A 17,730-nucleotide genomic window follows, 5' to 3' on the forward strand; every position below is an offset into this window, starting at 1 on the left:
AAAAAACTTGAGTGCCACAAGAGAGTTTGAATGCAAGCGTATCCTTTTACAGATCCAGAGATATACTCATGCAATTTTTGTTTTTAGGACAGAACGTGCATGATGAAAAAAACATTGTTTTTAAAAAGCGCATTGCAGAATATCAGTACTTTGATGTGGGAAAACTTCAAAACTTTCAAACAAATTATTTGTAGGCAGCTTACAGCAAGTTGTTGTGGCCGAGTGGTTAAGGCGATGGACTAGAAATCCATTGGGGTATCCCCGCGCAGGTTCGAATCCTGCCAACAACGAGAATCTTTTTATTATCGGCTACAATTTCAGAAGTTAACCTTTAGTATTTCTTCCATTTCAGTTTTATAAATAGGTGGCTTCTTTTTTTTGTGTCACTATTGCCTCTCCACATATTTGTTATCGCTACCTCTTTCATGTCTTTGCTACACCTCATTCCTACTTTAGCACTGGTGTAAACGCTTCAAATTATTATACCGTTGCTCTCTCATTCATACCTACGCATGCACTAGAAAGTTACTTTACCAATAAAAGACGCAAAGAGAGAAATAGAACAAAAGTGCTGGCTGGATTGGCAAACACACTTCATAAAACTGCATTTTCTTTTTTATTCTCCCCCGTGTTACATGCTGAACCTCCCCATGTGTAATTTCTCTTAACCTGCTGTCCCAGGAAGAGAATTTCATCTACAGGCTCTTTCTGTGTTTTTTTCCCTAGTCTGTCTTTCCCATTTCTTAGCTGTGTAACTGTTCCTTTATGCGCTCTATTTAAACGCCATCAATCTCATTTGAGCTCCATGCTCCCGCTTCTATTTTCTCCACCTCTCATACTGCAGGTTCTCTCTTTCTCTGTGGTTGGTGGCTACTTTCCTGAGCTTCCGAAGCCACGTGGTTCCTGCCTCTTGTTGTCAGACTTGAATTGGAAAAGGAACCATATTAACAAGCCTTTACCACTCACACACGGCGGAAGTTTATACTTTAATTCAGTGAGCTAAGAAAAGCGTGTTGTGGGTCCCCTACGAGCCATGGTGCTTGCTTCATCATGATTTGGCACCAGTCATTAGCCGCAGCTCTGCTAATGAGCCACTGAGGTCAGTTTCAATATTTACTCAAAAACATAACCATGCAGCCCACCCCTCAACTGTGTATTTATCTTGCTTTTCTGCTGTTCGTGTGATTAGCTGGGAGAAGCTCACGGCGACATCCTCCCTATAAAAGTGTAGATGGATCACTCTCTAACTCTTTCTTGCTTCACCTACAAATGGCTTGAAAGGTGCAGGGAAGATGCAGGTCTAATAGACAGAATAGAAGGTCTGTGCCAGGTGGGTTTCTCTGCATTGGTGTCCCATCACAGGTCCGCAAGTGTAATGTGTGATCTTTGACTCCTGGCATTTCACAAGCAGGCGGCCAGGAAACGGTGTCAGCCTATCAACCACTGAGGAGACGCAGCCTCTGAATGAGGAATGAGGAAGCAATGAATACATCCAGCCTATCACAGGAACAGCCCTGAGTGTTCCGAATTATAAATTCTCCATGTCACTGTATGTTATTGAGCCCAAGTAGCGCGCCGTGATCGTATAGTGGTTAGTACTCTGCATTGTGGCCGCAGCAACCTCGGTTCGAATCCGAGTCACGGCATTGAGGTTGGCAATGTCACGGCAGTTGGGTGTTAATTTTACAGAATTAGCAAATGTACCAGTGGTTTTTGTAAAATGTCTATTAAAAACAGATCCTTTCAAATATTTAAACCATCTAACAACAAATGATTTAAACTCGCATGATTATAAGCTGTAGCTATAATGTATTTACTTACATAAATTATCGTTCTTGAACCTATTGGGGGTGGAGGGGGAGCGGAGCTCACCCCCCAGGTGCAGTTGAGTGACCTGTGTTGTGGCTCTCTAGAGGGAAGGCACAAATTTTGCTGTCACCCAGCCCAATCCAGACGTGTATTGGGGCCAGGTTTCAGGCAAATAGAGCAGTAAGTGCAGAGAAATGTTCACTCTCTAAAAGTGGCATTTCTAAAATAGTAAAGTTAAATCCAACCTCACCAGTAAGTAGGATTTTCAATAAATAAATAAAGCTACTCCTCTCCGATATGGAATTACCAAATAAAAAGTATAGGGGAATACACAGAGCTAACCTATGAGAGGGGTAGACCTCACAGTAGTGAAAAATGAAATAGACTGTTTGGTACTTACAGGACACGCGAACCACCAAAGTACATATCTTATTTTTTACTTACATAGCATCATGCACCTAGGACTACCTAGGGCCTACCTTAGGTGTAAATTATATGTAATAAAAGGGGAGTTTAAGGCTTGGCAAGTAGGCTGGGACTCCCCTGGGAGACCCCTGAGTCTATGCCCAGAACCATAACTCTGCCAGTCGAGTACTTACCTAAAAGCCGATAACTCACTTTTCTTCCATAGGCTAACATTGAGTGGTTTCACTTGGAAATTCTTCTAAGTGGTGTGGAGTTTTGGAACTTTAAAATATTCATCTAAAATCAGCCGAACAACGAATTCTGATTTACTCACCTGTTATCAGGAGAGACCTCAGTGCTGCATCTTGGAGCTCAGTACTGACCCTGAAAAGTAATTTTAACCGTACTTACCAGTAACTCGAATTTCCTTCCATGGGATATCATTGCCTGCTTTTTGCTGAAAATTTTCTGTGTCGATTTTTGAAACTTACAAATATTCTTTAAAAATCGTACCAACTGTAAAAACGTAATTGTTTACCTGTTTTAGATAGATGTCCCAGTACTGAGCCTAGGAGCCCAGCACTGGATTACAAAAGTAACGAGAACGTACTTTACCCGTAACTTGAATTTTCTTCCATAGGAAACCATTGACTGTTTTTCTGTGAAATTTCTTCTAAGTGTCGATTTTGCAAACATGTAAATATTCCTTAAAAATCACCTGTATAACTTAAACGCAGTTTCTCAACTGCTTACAGGTGGTACAGTAGTGCTGGATCTAGGATCCAACACTGACCTAGAAAAAGTAACGATAACCCCACTTACCTGCTAAGTGAATTTCCTTCCATAGGATAACATTGGTAATTTGATCAGCAAAAGTTTCTAAGTGTCAACTTTTAAAATAGCAAAATATTGCTTAAAAATCACAACTGTAACTAAAACGAATTTACTCCAAGAACTGTCCCAGGACTGAATCTAAGATCCAGTCCTGGATTTATAAAAGTAATCCTGAAAGTAATTAATTGCATATAACTTAAAATTCCCATTGAGCTCAATGTATTATTGTGATTCAAATTGTGTTGCCTATTGCAATAAACTGTAACTATTACCTGCAAAAGTCAATTGCCTATTGCAAAGTATTTAACTAAAGCATCTCATTCTGAGAAAGTATATTTTGATACCTATTGTTGGTTCTAAAATAAAACAACAATATCTTGTTTATGCAAACCAATGGCCTAGAGTTCAGTTCTTGAGTGTGTGAGACCATTTGCTGACTGAGTGTGTACAACAAATGTTTTACACTGTACTCTGATACTGCCTTACTGCTCGGCAAGCTACCACTTTAGAGAGTAAGGTAATATCTAACTTTAGCCTCTGCCAAACCTCTGGGGACTGGGGACTCTGTGCACACTGTACCTATTTGGGAACAGTATATACAGAGCCACTTTCTCACAGTAGTGATAAAGTGATTAGAGTCCTAAGGCCAACATAAAGATACAGCAAAACGTGAGGTGAAAAGCAAAAAGGTTGCTGGTAGGCCACCTTAAGGATGCCAGGTCTAACAAAAACTGAACTAAGGATAACATGAGTAAAACATCAGGTTTCTCTACTGCATTTGGTGAGACAAGTGGGCCTTCTTTTATCTTCCATTCAAGCAATCTTTGACAGACCCCTTTATTATAGAGCTTTTCAAGGATTAAAGATAAGGCACTTACAAAGGAGTCCCAAATACTCAGAGATGGTTGACTTCTGTAATATGGGTCGTAGACTAAAAGCAGCGCAAAAACAGAGTGCAACAGGGTCCAAAAAACTTGAGTGCCACAAGAGAGTTTGAATGCAAGCGTATCCTTTTACAGATCCAGAGATATACTCATGCAATTTTTGTTTTTAGGACAGAACGTGCATGATGAAAAAAACATTGTTTTTAAAAAGCGCATTGCAGAATATCAGTACTTTGATGTGGGAAAACTTCAAAACTTTCAAACAAATTATTTGTAGGCAGCTTACAGCAAGTTGTTGTGGCCGAGTGGTTAAGGCGATGGACTAGAAATCCATTGGGGTATCCCCGCGCAGGTTCGAATCCTGCCAACAACGAGAATCTTTTTATTATCGGCTACAATTTCAGAAGTTAACCTTTAGTATTTCTTCCATTTCAGTTTTATAAATAGGTGGCTTCTTTTTTTTGTGTCACTATTGCCTCTCCACATATTTGTTATCGCTACCTCTTTCATGTCTTTGCTACACCTCATTCCTACTTTAGCACTGGTGTAAACGCTTCAAATTATTATACCGTTGCTCTCTCATTCATACCTACGCATGCACTAGAAAGTTACTTTACCAATAAAAGACGCAAAGAGAGAAATAGAACAAAAGTGCTGGCTGGATTGGCAAACACACTTCATAAAACTGCATTTTCTTTTTTATTCTCCCCCGTGTTACATGCTGAACCTCCCCATGTGTAATTTCTCTTAACCTGCTGTCCCAGGAAGAGAATTTCATCTACAGGCTCTTTCTGTGTTTTTTTCCCTAGTCTGTCTTTCCCATTTCTTAGCTGTGTAACTGTTCCTTTATGCGCTCTATTTAAACGCCATCAATCTCATTTGAGCTCCATGCTCCCGCTTCTATTTTCTCCACCTCTCATACTGCAGGTTCTCTCTTTCTCTGTGGTTGGTGGCTACTTTCCTGAGCTTCCGAAGCCACGTGGTTCCTGCCTCTTGTTGTCAGACTTGAATTGGAAAAGGAACCATATTAACAAGCCTTTACCACTCACACACGGCGGAAGTTTATACTTTAATTCAGTGAGCTAAGAAAAGCGTGTTGTGGGTCCCCTACGAGCCATGGTGCTTGCTTCATCATGATTTGGCACCAGTCATTAGCCGCAGCTCTGCTAATGAGCCACTGAGGTCAGTTTCAATATTTACTCAAAAACATAACCATGCAGCCCACCCCTCAACTGTGTATTTATCTTGCTTTTCTGCTGTTCGTGTGATTAGCTGGGAGAAGCTCACGGCGACATCCTCCCTATAAAAGTGTAGATGGATCACTCTCTAACTCTTTCTTGCTTCACCTACAAATGGCTTGAAAGGTGCAGGGAAGATGCAGGTCTAATAGACAGAATAGAAGGTCTGTGCCAGGTGGGTTTCTCTGCATTGGTGTCCCATCACAGGTCCGCAAGTGTAATGTGTGATCTTTGACTCCTGGCATTTCACAAGCAGGCGGCCAGGAAACGGTGTCAGCCTATCAACCACTGAGGAGACGCAGCCTCTGAATGAGGAATGAGGAAGCAATGAATACATCCAGCCTATCACAGGAACAGCCCTGAGTGTTCCGAATTATAAATTCTCCATGTCACTGTATGTTATTGAGCCCAAGTAGCGCGCCGTGATCGTATAGTGGTTAGTACTCTGCATTGTGGCCGCAGCAACCTCGGTTCGAATCCGAGTCACGGCATTGAGGTTGGCAATGTCACGGCAGTTGGGTGTTAATTTTACAGAATTAGCAAATGTACCAGTGGTTTTTGTAAAATGTCTATTAAAAACAGATCCTTTCAAATATTTAAACCATCTAACAACAAATGATTTAAACTCGCATGATTATAAGCTGTAGCTATAATGTATTTACTTACATAAATTATCGTTCTTGAACCTATTGGGGGTGGAGGGGGAGCGGAGCTCACCCCCCAGGTGCAGTTGAGTGACCTGTGTTGTGGCTCTCTAGAGGGAAGGCACAAATTTTGCTGTCACCCAGCCCAATCCAGACGTGTATTGGGGCCAGGTTTCAGGCAAATAGAGCAGTAAGTGCAGAGAAATGTTCACTCTCTAAAAGTGGCATTTCTAAAATAGTAAAGTTAAATCCAACCTCACCAGTAAGTAGGATTTTCAATAAATAAATAAAGCTACTCCTCTCCGATATGGAATTACCAAATAAAAAGTATAGGGGAATACACAGAGCTAACCTATGAGAGGGGTAGACCTCACAGTAGTGAAAAATGAAATAGACTGTTTGGTACTTACAGGACACGCGAACCACCAAAGTACATATCTTATTTTTGACTTACATAGCATCATGCACCTAGGACTACCTAGGGCCTACCTTAGGTGTAAATTATATGTAATAAAAGGGGAGTTTAAGGCTTGGCAAGTAGGCTGGGACTCCCCTGGGAGACCCCTGAGTCTATGCCCAGAACCATAACTCTGCCAGTCGAGTACTTACCTAAAAGCCGATAACTCACTTTTCTTCCATAGGCTAACATTGAGTGGTTTCACTTGGAAATTCTTCTAAGTGGTGTGGAGTTTTGGAACTTTAAAATATTCATCTAAAATCAGCCGAACAACGAATTCTGATTTACTCACCTGTTATCAGGAGAGACCTCAGTGCTGCATCTTGGAGCTCAGTACTGACCCTGAAAAGTAATTTTAACCGTACTTACCAGTAACTCGAATTTCCTTCCATGGGATATCATTGCCTGCTTTTTGCTGAAAATTTTCTGTGTCGATTTTTGAAACTTACAAATATTCTTTAAAAATCGTACCAACTGTAAAAACGTAATTGTTTACCTGTTTTAGATAGATGTCCCAGTACTGAGCCTAGGAGCCCAGCACTGGATTACAAAAGTAACGAGAACGTACTTTACCCGTAACTTGAATTTTCTTCCATAGGAAACCATTGACTGTTTTTCTGTGAAATTTCTTCTAAGTGTCGATTTTGCAAACATGTAAATATTCCTTAAAAATCACCTGTATAACTTAAACGCAGTTTCTCAACTGCTTACAGGTGGTACAGTAGTGCTGGATCTAGGATCCAACACTGACCTAGAAAAAGTAACGATAACCCCACTTACCTGCTAAGTGAATTTCCTTCCATAGGATAACATTGGTAATTTGATCAGCAAAAGTTTCTAAGTGTCAACTTTTAAAATAGCAAAATATTGCTTAAAAATCACAACTGTAACTAAAACGAATTTACTCCAAGAACTGTCCCAGGACTGAATCTAAGATCCAGTCCTGGATTTATAAAAGTAATCCTGAAAGTAATTAATTGCATATAACTTAAAATTCCCATTGAGCTCAATGTATTATTGTGATTCAAATTGTGTTGCCTATTGCTATAAACTGTAACTATTACCTGCAAAAGTCAATTGCCTATTGCAAAGTATTTAACTAAAGCATCTCATTCTGAGAAAGTATATTTTGATACCTATTGTTGGTTCTAAAATAAAACAACAATATCTTGTTTATGCAAACCAATGGCCTAGAGTTCAGTTCTTGAGTGTGTGAGACCATTTGCTGACTGAGTGTGTACAACAAATGTTTTACACTGTACTCTGATACTGCCTTACTGCTCGGCAAGCTACCACTTTAGAGAGTAAGGTAATATCTAACTTTAGCCTCTGCCAAACCTCTGGGGACTGGGGACTCTGTGCACACTGTACCTATTTGGGAACAGTATATACAGAGCCACTTTCTCACAGTAGTGATAAAGTGATTAGAGTCCTAAGGCCAACATAAAGATACAGCAAAACGTGAGGTGAAAAGCAAAAAGGTTGCTGGTAGGCCACCTTAAGGATGCCAGGTCTAACAAAAACTGAACTAAGGATAACATGAGTAAAACATCAGGTTTCTCTACTGCATTTGGTGAGACAAGTGGGCCTTCTTTTATCTTCCATTCAAGCAATCTTTGACAGACCCCTTTATTATAGAGCTTTTCAAGGATTAAAGATAAGGCACTTACAAAGGAGTCCCAAATACTCAGAGATGGTTGACTTCTTTAATATGGGTCGTAGACTAAAAGCAGCGCAAAAACAGAGTGCAACAGGGTCCAAAAAACTTGAGTGCCACAAGAGAGTTTGAATGCAAGCGTATCCTTTTACAGATCCAGAGATATACTCATGCAATTTTTGTTTTTAGGACAGAACGTGCATGATGAAAAAAACATTGTTTTTAAAAAGCGCATTGCAGAATATCAGTACTTTGATGTGGGAAAACTTCAAAACTTTCAAACAAAATGTTTGTAGGCAGCTTACAGCAAGTTGTTGTGGCCGAGTGGTTAAGGCGATGGACTAGAAATCCATTGGGGTATCCCCGCGCAGGTTCGAATCCTGCCAACAACGAGAATCTTTTTATTATCGGCTACAATTTCAGAAGTTAACCTTTAGTATTTCTTCCATTTCAGTTTTATAAATAGGTGGCTTCTTTTTTTTGTGTCACTATTGCCTCTCCACATATTTGTTATCGCTACCTCTTTCATGTCTTTGCTACACCTCATTCCTACTTTAGCACTGGTGTAAACGCTTCAAATTATTATACCGTTGCTCTCTCATTCATACCTACGCATGCACTAGAAAGTTACTTTACCAATAAAAGACGCAAAGAGAGAAATAGAACAAAAGTGCTGGCTGGATTGGCAAACACACTTCATAAAACTGCATTTTCTTTTTTATTCTCCCCCGTGTTACATGCTGAACCTCCCCATGTGTAATTTCTCTTAACCTGCTGTCCCAGGAAGAGAATTTCATCTACAGGCTCTTTCTGTGTTTTTTTCCCTAGTCTGTCTTTCCCATTTCTTAGCTGTGTAACTGTTCCTTTATGCGCTCTATTTAAACGCCATCAATCTCATTTGAGCTCCATGCTCCCGCTTCTATTTTCTCCACCTCTCATACTGCCAGTTCTCTCTTTCTCTGTGGTTGGTGGCTACTTTCCTGAGCTTCCGAAGCCACGTGGTTCCTGCCTCTTGTTGTCAGACTTGAATTGGAAAAGGAACCATATTAACAAGCCTTTACCACTCACACACGGCGGAAGTTTATACTTTAATTCAGTGAGCTAAGAAAAGCGTGTTGTGGGTCCCCTACGAGCCATGGTGCTTGCTTCATCATGATTTGGCACCAGTCATTAGCCGCAGCTCTGCTAATGAGCCACTGAGGTCAGTTTCAATATTTACTCAAAAACATAACCATGCAGCCCACCCCTCAACTGTGTATTTATCTTGCTTTTCTGCTGTTCGTGTGATTAGCTGGGAGAAGCTCACGGCGACATCCTCCCTATAAAAGTGTAGATGGATCACTCTCTAACTCTTTCTTGCTTCACATACAAATGGCTTGAAAGGTGCAGGGAAGATGCAGGTCTAATAGACAGAATAGAAGGTCTGTGCCAGGTGGGTTTCTCTGCCTTGGTGTCCCATCACAGGTCCGCAAGTGTAATGTGTGATCTTTGACTCCTGGCATTTCACAAGCAGGCGGCCAGGAAACGGTGTCAGCCTATCAACCACTGAGGAGACGCAGCCTCTGAATGAGGAATGAGGAAGCAATGAATACATCCAGCCTATCACAGGAACAGCCCTGAGTGTTCCGAATTATAAATTCTCCATGTCACTGTATGTTATTGAGCCCAAGTAGCGCGCCGTGATCGTATAGTGGTTAGTACTCTGCATTGTGGCCGCAGCAACCTAGGTTCGAATCCGAGTCACGGCATTGAGGTTGGCAATGTTACGGCAGTTGGGTGTTAATTTTACAGAATTAGCAAATGTACCAGTGGTTTTTGTAAAATGTCTATTAAAAACAGATCCTTTCAAATATTTAAACCATCTAACAACAAATGATTTAAACTCGCATGATTATAAGCTGTAGCTATAATGTATTTACTTACATAAATTATCGTTCTTGAACCTATTGGGGGTGGAGGGGGAGCGGAGCTCACCCCCCAGGTGCAGTTGAGTGACCTGTGTTGTGGCTCTCTAGAGGGAAGGCACAAATTTTGCTGTCACCCAGCCCAATCCAGACGTGTATTGGGGCCAGGTTTCAGGCAAATAGAGCAGTAAGTGCAGAGAAATGTTCACTCTCTAAAAGTGGCATTTCTAAAATAGTAAAGTTAAATCCAACCTCACCAGTAAGTAGGATTTTCAATAAATAAATAAAGCTACTCCTCTCCGATATGGAATTACCAAATAAAAAGTATAGGGGAATACACAGAGCTAACCTATGAGAGGGGTAGACCTCACAGTAGTGAAAAATGAAATAGACTGTTTGGTACTTACAGGACACGCGAACCACCAAAGTACATATCTTATTTTTTACTTACATAGCATCATGCACCTAGGACTACCTAGGGCCTACCTTAGGTGTAAATTATATGTAATTAAAGGGGAGTTTAAGGCTTGGCAAGTAGGCTGGGACTCCCCTGGGAGACCCCTGAGTCTATGCCCAGAACCATAACTCTGCCAGTCGAGTACTTACCTAAAAGCCGATAACTCACTTTTCTTCCATAGGCTAACATTGAGTGGTTTCACTTGGAAATTCTTCTAAGTGGTGTGGAGTTTTGGAACTTTAAAATATTCATCTAAAATCAGCCGAACAACGAATTCTGATTTACTCACCTGTTATCAGGAGAGACCTCAGTGCTGCATCTTGGAGCTCAGTACTGACCCTGAAAAGTAATTTTAACCGTACTTACCAGTAACTCGAATTTCCTTCCATGGGATATCATTGCCTGCTTTTTGCTGAAAATTTTCTAAGTGTCGATTTTTGAAACTTACAAATATTCTTTAAAAATCGTACCAACTGTGAAAACGTAATTGTTTACCTGTTTTAGATAGATGTCCCAGTACTGAGCCTAGGAGCCCAGCACTGGATTACAAAAGTAACGAGAACGTACTTTACCCGTAACTTGAATTTTCTTCCATAGGAAACCATTGACTGTTTTTCTGTGAAATTTCTTCTAAGTGTCGATTTTGCAAACATGTAAATATTCCTTAAAAATCACCTGTATAACTTAAACGCAGTTTCTCAACTGCTTACAGGTGGTACAGTAGTGCTGGATCTAGGATCCAACACTGACCTAGAAAAAGTAACGATAACCCCACTTACCTGCTAAGTGAATTTCCTTCCATAGGATAACATTGGTAATTTGATCAGCAAAAGTTTCTAAGTGTCAACTTTTAAAATAGCAAAATATTGCTTAAAAATCACAACTGTAACTAAAACGAATTTACTCCAAGAACTGTCCCAGGACTGAATCTAAGATCCAGTCCTGGATTTATAAAAGTAATCCTGAAAGTAATTAATTGCATATAACTTAAAATTCCCATTGAGCTCAATGTATTATTGTGATTCAAATTGTGTTGCCTATTGCAATAAACTGTAACTATTACCTGCAAAAGTCAATTGCCTATTGCAAAGTATTTAACTAAAGCATCTCATTCTGAGAAAGTATATTTTGATACCTATTGTTGGTTCTAAAATAAAACAACAATATCTTGTTTATGCAAACCAATGGCCTAGAGTTCAGTTCTTGAGTGTGTGAGACCATTTGCTGACTGAGTGTGTACAACAAATGTTTTACACTGTACTCTGATACTGCCTTACTGCTCGGCAAGCTACCACTTTAGAGAGTAAGGTAATATCTAACTTTAGCCTCTGCCAAACCTCTGGGGACTGGGGACTCTGTGCACACTGTACCTATTTGGGAACAGTATATACAGAGCCACTTTCTCACAGTAGTGATAAAGTGATTAGAGTCCTAAGGCCAACATAAAGATACAGCAAAACGTGAGGTGGAAAGCAAAAAGGTAGCTGGTAGGCCACCTTAAGGATGCCAGGTCTAACAAAAACTGAACTAAGGATAACATGAGTAAAACATCAGGTTTCTCTACTGCATTTGGTGAGACAAGTGGGCCTTCTTTTATCTTCCATTCAAGCAATCTTTGACAGACCCCTTTATTATAGAGCTTTTCAAGGATTAAAGATAAGGCACTTACAAAGGAGTCCCAAATACTCAGAGATGGTTGACTTCTGTAATATGGGTCGTAGACTAAAAGCAGCGCAAAAACAGAGTGCAACAGGGTCCAAAAAACTTGAGTGCCACAAGAGAGTTTGAATGCAAGCGTATCCTTTTACAGATCCAGAGATATACTCATGCAATTTTTGTTTTTAGGACAGAACGTGCATGATGAAAAAAACATTGTTTTTAAAAAGCGCATTGCAGAATATCAGTACTTTGATGTGGGAAAACTTCAAAACTTTCAAACAAAATATTTGCATGCAGCTTACAGTAAGTTGTTGTGGCCGAGTGGTTAAGGCGATGGACTAGAAATCCATTGGGGTATCCCTGCGCAGGTTCGAATCCTGCCAACAACGAGAATCTTTTTATTATCGGCTATAATTTCAGAAGTTAACCTTTAGTATTTCTTCCATTTCAGTTTTATAAATAGGTGGCTTATTTTTGTGTCACTATTGCCTCTCCACATATTTGTTATTGCTACCTCTTTCATGTCTTTGCTACACCTCATTCCTACTTTAGCACTGGTGTAAACGCTTCAAATTATTATACCGTTGCTCTCTCATTCATACCTGCGCATGCACTTGAAAGTTACTTTACCAATAAAAGACGCAAAGAGAGAAATAGAACAAAAGTGCTGGCTGGATTGGCAAACACACTTCATAAAACTGCATTTTCTTTTTTATTCTCCCCCGTGTTACATGCTGAACCTCCCCATGTGTAATTTCTCTTAACCTGCTGTCCCAGGAAGAGAATTTCATCTACAGGCTCTTTCTGTGTTTTTTTCCCTAGTCTGTCTTTCCCATTTCTTAGCTGTGTAACTGTTCCTTTACGCGCTCTATTTAAACGCCATCAATCTCATTTGAGCTCCTTGCTCCCGCTTCTGTTTTCTCCACCTCTCATACTGCCAGTTCTCTCTTTCTCTGTGGTTGGTGGCTACTTTCCTGAGCTTCCAAAGCCACGTGGTTCCTGCCTCTTGTTGTCAGACTTGAATTGGAAAAGGAACCATATTAACAAGCCTTTACCACTCACACACGGCGGAAGTTTATACTTTAATTCAGTGAGCTAAGAAAAGCGTGTTGTGGGTCCCCTACGAGCCATGGTGCTTGCTTCATCATGATTTGGCACCAGTCATTAGCCGCAGCTCTGCTAATGAGCCACTGAGGTCAGTTTCAATATTTACTCAAAAACATAACCATGCAGCCCACCCCTCAACTGTGTATTTATCTTGCTTTTCTGCTGTTCGTGTGATTAGCTGAGAGGAGCTCACGGCGACATCCTCCCTATAAAAGTGTAGATGGATCGCTCTCTAACTCTTTCTTGCTTCACATACAAATGGCTTGAAAGGTGCAGGGAAGATGCAGGTCTAATAGACAGAATAGAAGGTCTGTGCCAGGTGGGTTTCTCTGCATTGGTGTCCCATCACAGGTCCGCAAGTGTAATGTGTGATCTTTGACTCCTGGCATTTCACAAGCAGGCGGCCAGGAAACGGTTTCAGCCTATCAACCACTGAGGAGACGCAGCCTCTGAATGAGGAATGAGGAAGCAATGAATACATCCAGCCTATCACAGGAACAGCCCTGAGTGTTCCGAATTATAAATTCTCCATGTCACTGTATGTCGTTGAGCCCAAGTAGCTCGCCGTGATCGTATAGTGGTTAGTACTCTGCGTTGTGGCTGCAGCAACCTCGGTTCGAATCCGAGTCACGGCATTGTGGTTGGCAATGTCACGGCAGTTGGGTGTTAATTTTACAGAATTAGCAAATGTACCAGTGGTTTTTGTAAAATGTCTATTAAAAACAGATCCTTTCAAATATTTAAACCATCTAACAACAAATGATTTAAACTCGCATGATTATAAGCTGTAGCTATAATGTATTTACTTACATAAATTATCGTTCTTGAAACTATTGGGGGTGGAGGGGGAGCGGAGCTCACCCCCCAGGTGCAGTTGAGTGACCTGTGTTGTGGCTCTCTAGAGGGAAGGCACAAATTTTGCTGTCACCCAGCCCAATCCAGACGTGTATTGGGGCCAGGTTTCAGGCAAATAGAGCAGTAAGTGCAGAGAAATGTTCACTCTCTTAAAGTGGCATTTCTAAAATAGTAAAGTTAAATCCAACCTCACCAGTAAGTAGGATTTTCAATAAATAAATAAAGCTACTCCTCTCCGATATGGAATTACCAAATAAAAAGTATAGGGGAATACACAGAGCTAACCTATGAGAGGGGTAGACCTCACAGTAGTGAAAAATGAAATAGACTGTTTGGTACTTACAGGACACGCGAACCACCAAAGTACATATCTTATTTTTTACTTACATAGCATCATGCACCTAGGACTACCTAGGGCCTACCTTAGGTGTAAATTATATGTAATAAAAGGGGAGTTTAAGGCTTGGCAAGTAGGCTGGGACTGCCCTGGGAGACCCCTGAGTCGATGCCCAGAACCATAACTCTGCCAGTCGAGTACTTACCTAAAAGCCGATAACTCACTTTTCTTCCATAGGCTAACATTGAGTGGTTTCACTTGGAAATTCTTCTAAGTGGTGTGGAGTTTTGGAACTTTAAAATATTCATCTAAAATCAGCCGAACAACGAATTCTGATTTACTCACCTGTTATCAGGAGAGACCTCAGTGCTGCATCTTCGAGCTCAGTACTGACCCTGAAAAGTAATTTTAACCGTACTTACCAGTAACTCGAATTTCCTTCCATGGGATATCATTGCCTGCTTTTTGCTGAAAATGTTCTAAGTGTCGATTTTTGAAACTTACAAATATTCTTTAAAAATCGTACCAACTGTGAAAACGTAATTGTTTACCTGTTTTAGATAGATGTCCCAGTACTGAGCCTAGGAGCCCAGCACTGGATTACAAAAGTAACGAGAACGTACTTTACCCGTAACTTGAATTTTCTTCCATAGAAAACCATTGACTGTTTTTCTGTGAAATTTCTTCTAAGTGTCGATTTTGCAAACATGTAAATATTCCTTAAAAATCGCCTGTATAACTTAAACGCAGTTTCTCAACTGCTTACAGGTGGTACAGTAGTGCTGGATCTAGGATACAACACTGACCTAGAAAAAGTAACCATAACCCCACTTACCTGCTAAGTGAATTTCCTTCCATAGGATAACATTGGTAATTTGATCAGCAAAAGTTTCTAAGTGTCAACTTTTAAAATAGCAAAATATTGCTTAAAAATCACAACAGTAACTAAAACGAATTTACTCACTTGTTTCCAAGAACTGTCCCAGGACTGAATCTAGGATCCAGTCCTGGATTTAGAAAAGTAATCCTGAAAGTAATTAATTGCATATAACTTAAAATTCCCATTGAGCTCAATGTATTATTGTGATTCAAATTGTGTTGCCTATTGTAATAAACTGTAACTATGACCTGCAAAAGTCAATTGCCTATTGCAAAGTATTTAACTAAAGCATCTCATTCTGAGAAAGTATATTTTGATACCTATTGTTGGTTCTCAAATAAAACAACAATATCTTTTTTATGCAAACCAATGACCTAGAGTTCAGTTCTTGAGTGTGTGAGACCAGTTGCTGACTGAGTGTGTACAACAAATGTTTTACACTGTACTCTGATACTGCCTTACTGCTCGGCAAGCTACCACTTTAGAGAGTAAGGTTATATCTAACTTTAGCCTCTGCCAAACCTCTGGGGACTGGGGACTCTGTGCACACTGTACCTATTTGGGAACAGTATATACAGAGCCACTTTCTCACAGTAGTGATAAAGTGATTAGAGTCCTAAGGCCAACATAAAGATACAGCAAAACGTGAGGTGAAAAGCAAAAAGGTTGCTGGTAGGCCACCTTAAGGATGCCAGGTCTAACAAAAACTGAACTAAGGATAACATGAGTAAAACATCAGGTTTCTCTACTGCATTTGGTGAGACAAGTGGGCCTTCTTTTATCTTCCATTCAAGCAATCTTTGACAGACCACTTTATTATAGAGCTTTTCAAGGATTAAAGATTAGGCACTTACAAAGGAGTCCCAAATACTTAGAGATGGTTGACTTCTGTAATATGGGTCGTAGACTAAAAGCAGCGCAAAAACAGAGTGCAACAGGGTCCAAAAAACTTGAGTGCCACAAGAGAGTTTGAATGCAAGCGTATCCTTTTACAGATCCAAAGATATACTCATGCAATTTTTATTTTTAGGACAGAACGTGCATGATGAAAAAAACATTGTTTTTAAAAAGCGCATTGCAGAATATCAGTACTTTGATGTGGGAAAACTTCAAAACTTTCAAACAAAATATTTGTAGGCAGCTTACAGCAAGTTGTTGTGGCCGAGTGGTTAAGGCGATGGACTAGAAATCCATTGGGGTATCCCCGCGCAGGTTCGAATCCTGCCAACAACGAGAATCTTTTTATTATCGGCTACAATTTCAGAAGTTAACCTTTAGTATTTCTTCCATTTCAGTTTTATAAATAGGTGGCTTATTTTTGTGTCACTATTGCCTCTCCACATATTTGTTATCGCTACCTCTTTCATGTCTTTGCTACACCTCATTCCTACTTTAGCACTGGTGTAAACGCTTCAAATTATTATACCGTTGCTCTCTCATTCATACCTGTGCATGCACTTGAAAGTTACTTTACCAATAAAACACGCAAAGAGAGAAATAGAACAAAAGTGCTGGCTGGATTGGCAAACACACTTCATAAAACTGCATTTTCTTTTTTATTCTCCCCCGTGTTACATGCTTAACCTCCCCATGTGTAATTTCTCTTAACCTGCTGTCCCAGGAAGAGAATTTCATCTACAGGCTCTTTCTGTGTTTTTTTCCCTAGTCTGTCTTTCCCATTTCTTAGCTGTGTAACTGTTCCTTTACGCGCTCTATTTAAACGCCATCAATCTCATTTGAGCTCCTTGCTCCCGCTTCTGTTTTCTCCACCTCTCATACTGCCAGTTCTCTCTTTCTCTGTGGTTGGTGGCTACTTTCCTGAGCTTCCGAAGCCACGTGGTTCCTGCCTCTTGTTGTCAGACTTGAATTGGAAAACGAACCATATTAACAAGCCTTTACCACTCACACACGGCGGAAGTTTATACTTTAATTCAGTGAGCTAAGAAAAGCGTGTTGTGGGTCCCCTACGAGCCATGGTGCTTGCTTCATCATGATTTGGCACCAGTCATTAGCCGCAGCTCTGCTAATGAGCCACTGAGGTCAGTTTCAATATTTACTCAAAAACATAACCATGCAGCCCACCCCTCAACTGTGTATTTATCTTGCTTTTCTGCTGTTCGTGTGATTAGCTGGGAGGAGCTCACGGTGACATCCTCCCTATAAAAGTGTTGCTGGATCTCTCTCTAACTCTTTCTTGCTTCACATACAAATGGCTTGAAAGGTGCAGGGAAGATGCAGGTCTAATAGACAGAATAGAAGGTCTGTGCCAGGTGGGTTTCTCTGCCTTGGTGTCCCATCACAGGTCCGCAAGTGTATTGTGTGATCTTTGACTCCTGGCATTTCACAAGCAGGCGGCCAGGAAACGGTTTCAGCCTATCAACCACTGAGGAGACGCAGCCTCTGAATGAGGAATGAGGAAGCAATGAATACATCCAGCCTATCACAGGAACAGCCCTGAGTGTTCCGAATTATAAATTCTCCATGTCACTGTATGTCGTTGAGCCCAAGTAGCTCGCCGTGATCGTATAGTGGTTAGTACTATGCGTTGTGGCCGCAGCAACCTCGGTTCGAATCCGAGTCATGGCATTGTGGTTGGCAATGTC

The 17,730-nt window shown here is 40.6% G+C and overlaps 6 non-coding genes across 6 annotated transcripts; all 6 read left to right on the top strand.

Moving 5' to 3' along the window:
- Positions 1–208: 208 nt before the first annotated feature.
- Positions 209–290, top strand: TRNAS-AGA (transfer RNA serine (anticodon AGA)). Its single transcript has one exon. It is a non-coding gene; the product is annotated as a tRNA-Ser (tRNA).
- A 3,933-nt stretch (positions 291–4,223) lies between these two features.
- Positions 4,224–4,305, top strand: TRNAS-AGA (transfer RNA serine (anticodon AGA)). Its single transcript has one exon. It is a non-coding gene; the product is annotated as a tRNA-Ser (tRNA).
- Positions 4,306–8,238: 3,933 nt separating this feature from the next.
- On the top strand, positions 8,239–8,320 carry TRNAS-AGA (transfer RNA serine (anticodon AGA)). The gene has a single exon. It is a non-coding gene; the product is annotated as a tRNA-Ser (tRNA).
- A 3,935-nt stretch (positions 8,321–12,255) lies between these two features.
- TRNAS-AGA (transfer RNA serine (anticodon AGA)) lies at positions 12,256–12,337 on the top strand. The gene has a single exon. It is a non-coding gene; the product is annotated as a tRNA-Ser (tRNA).
- Positions 12,338–13,618: 1,281 nt separating this feature from the next.
- On the top strand, positions 13,619–13,690 carry TRNAH-GUG (transfer RNA histidin (anticodon GUG)). The gene has a single exon. It is a non-coding gene; the product is annotated as a tRNA-His (tRNA).
- A 2,588-nt stretch (positions 13,691–16,278) lies between these two features.
- On the top strand, positions 16,279–16,360 carry TRNAS-AGA (transfer RNA serine (anticodon AGA)). The gene has a single exon. It is a non-coding gene; the product is annotated as a tRNA-Ser (tRNA).
- The last annotated feature ends 1,370 nt before the right edge of the window (positions 16,361–17,730 follow it).

This window comes from Triturus cristatus, chromosome 12, assembly GCF_964204655.1.
Source record: "Triturus cristatus chromosome 12, aTriCri1.1, whole genome shotgun sequence".
Lineage (NCBI taxonomy): Eukaryota > Metazoa > Chordata > Amphibia > Caudata > Salamandridae > Triturus > Triturus cristatus.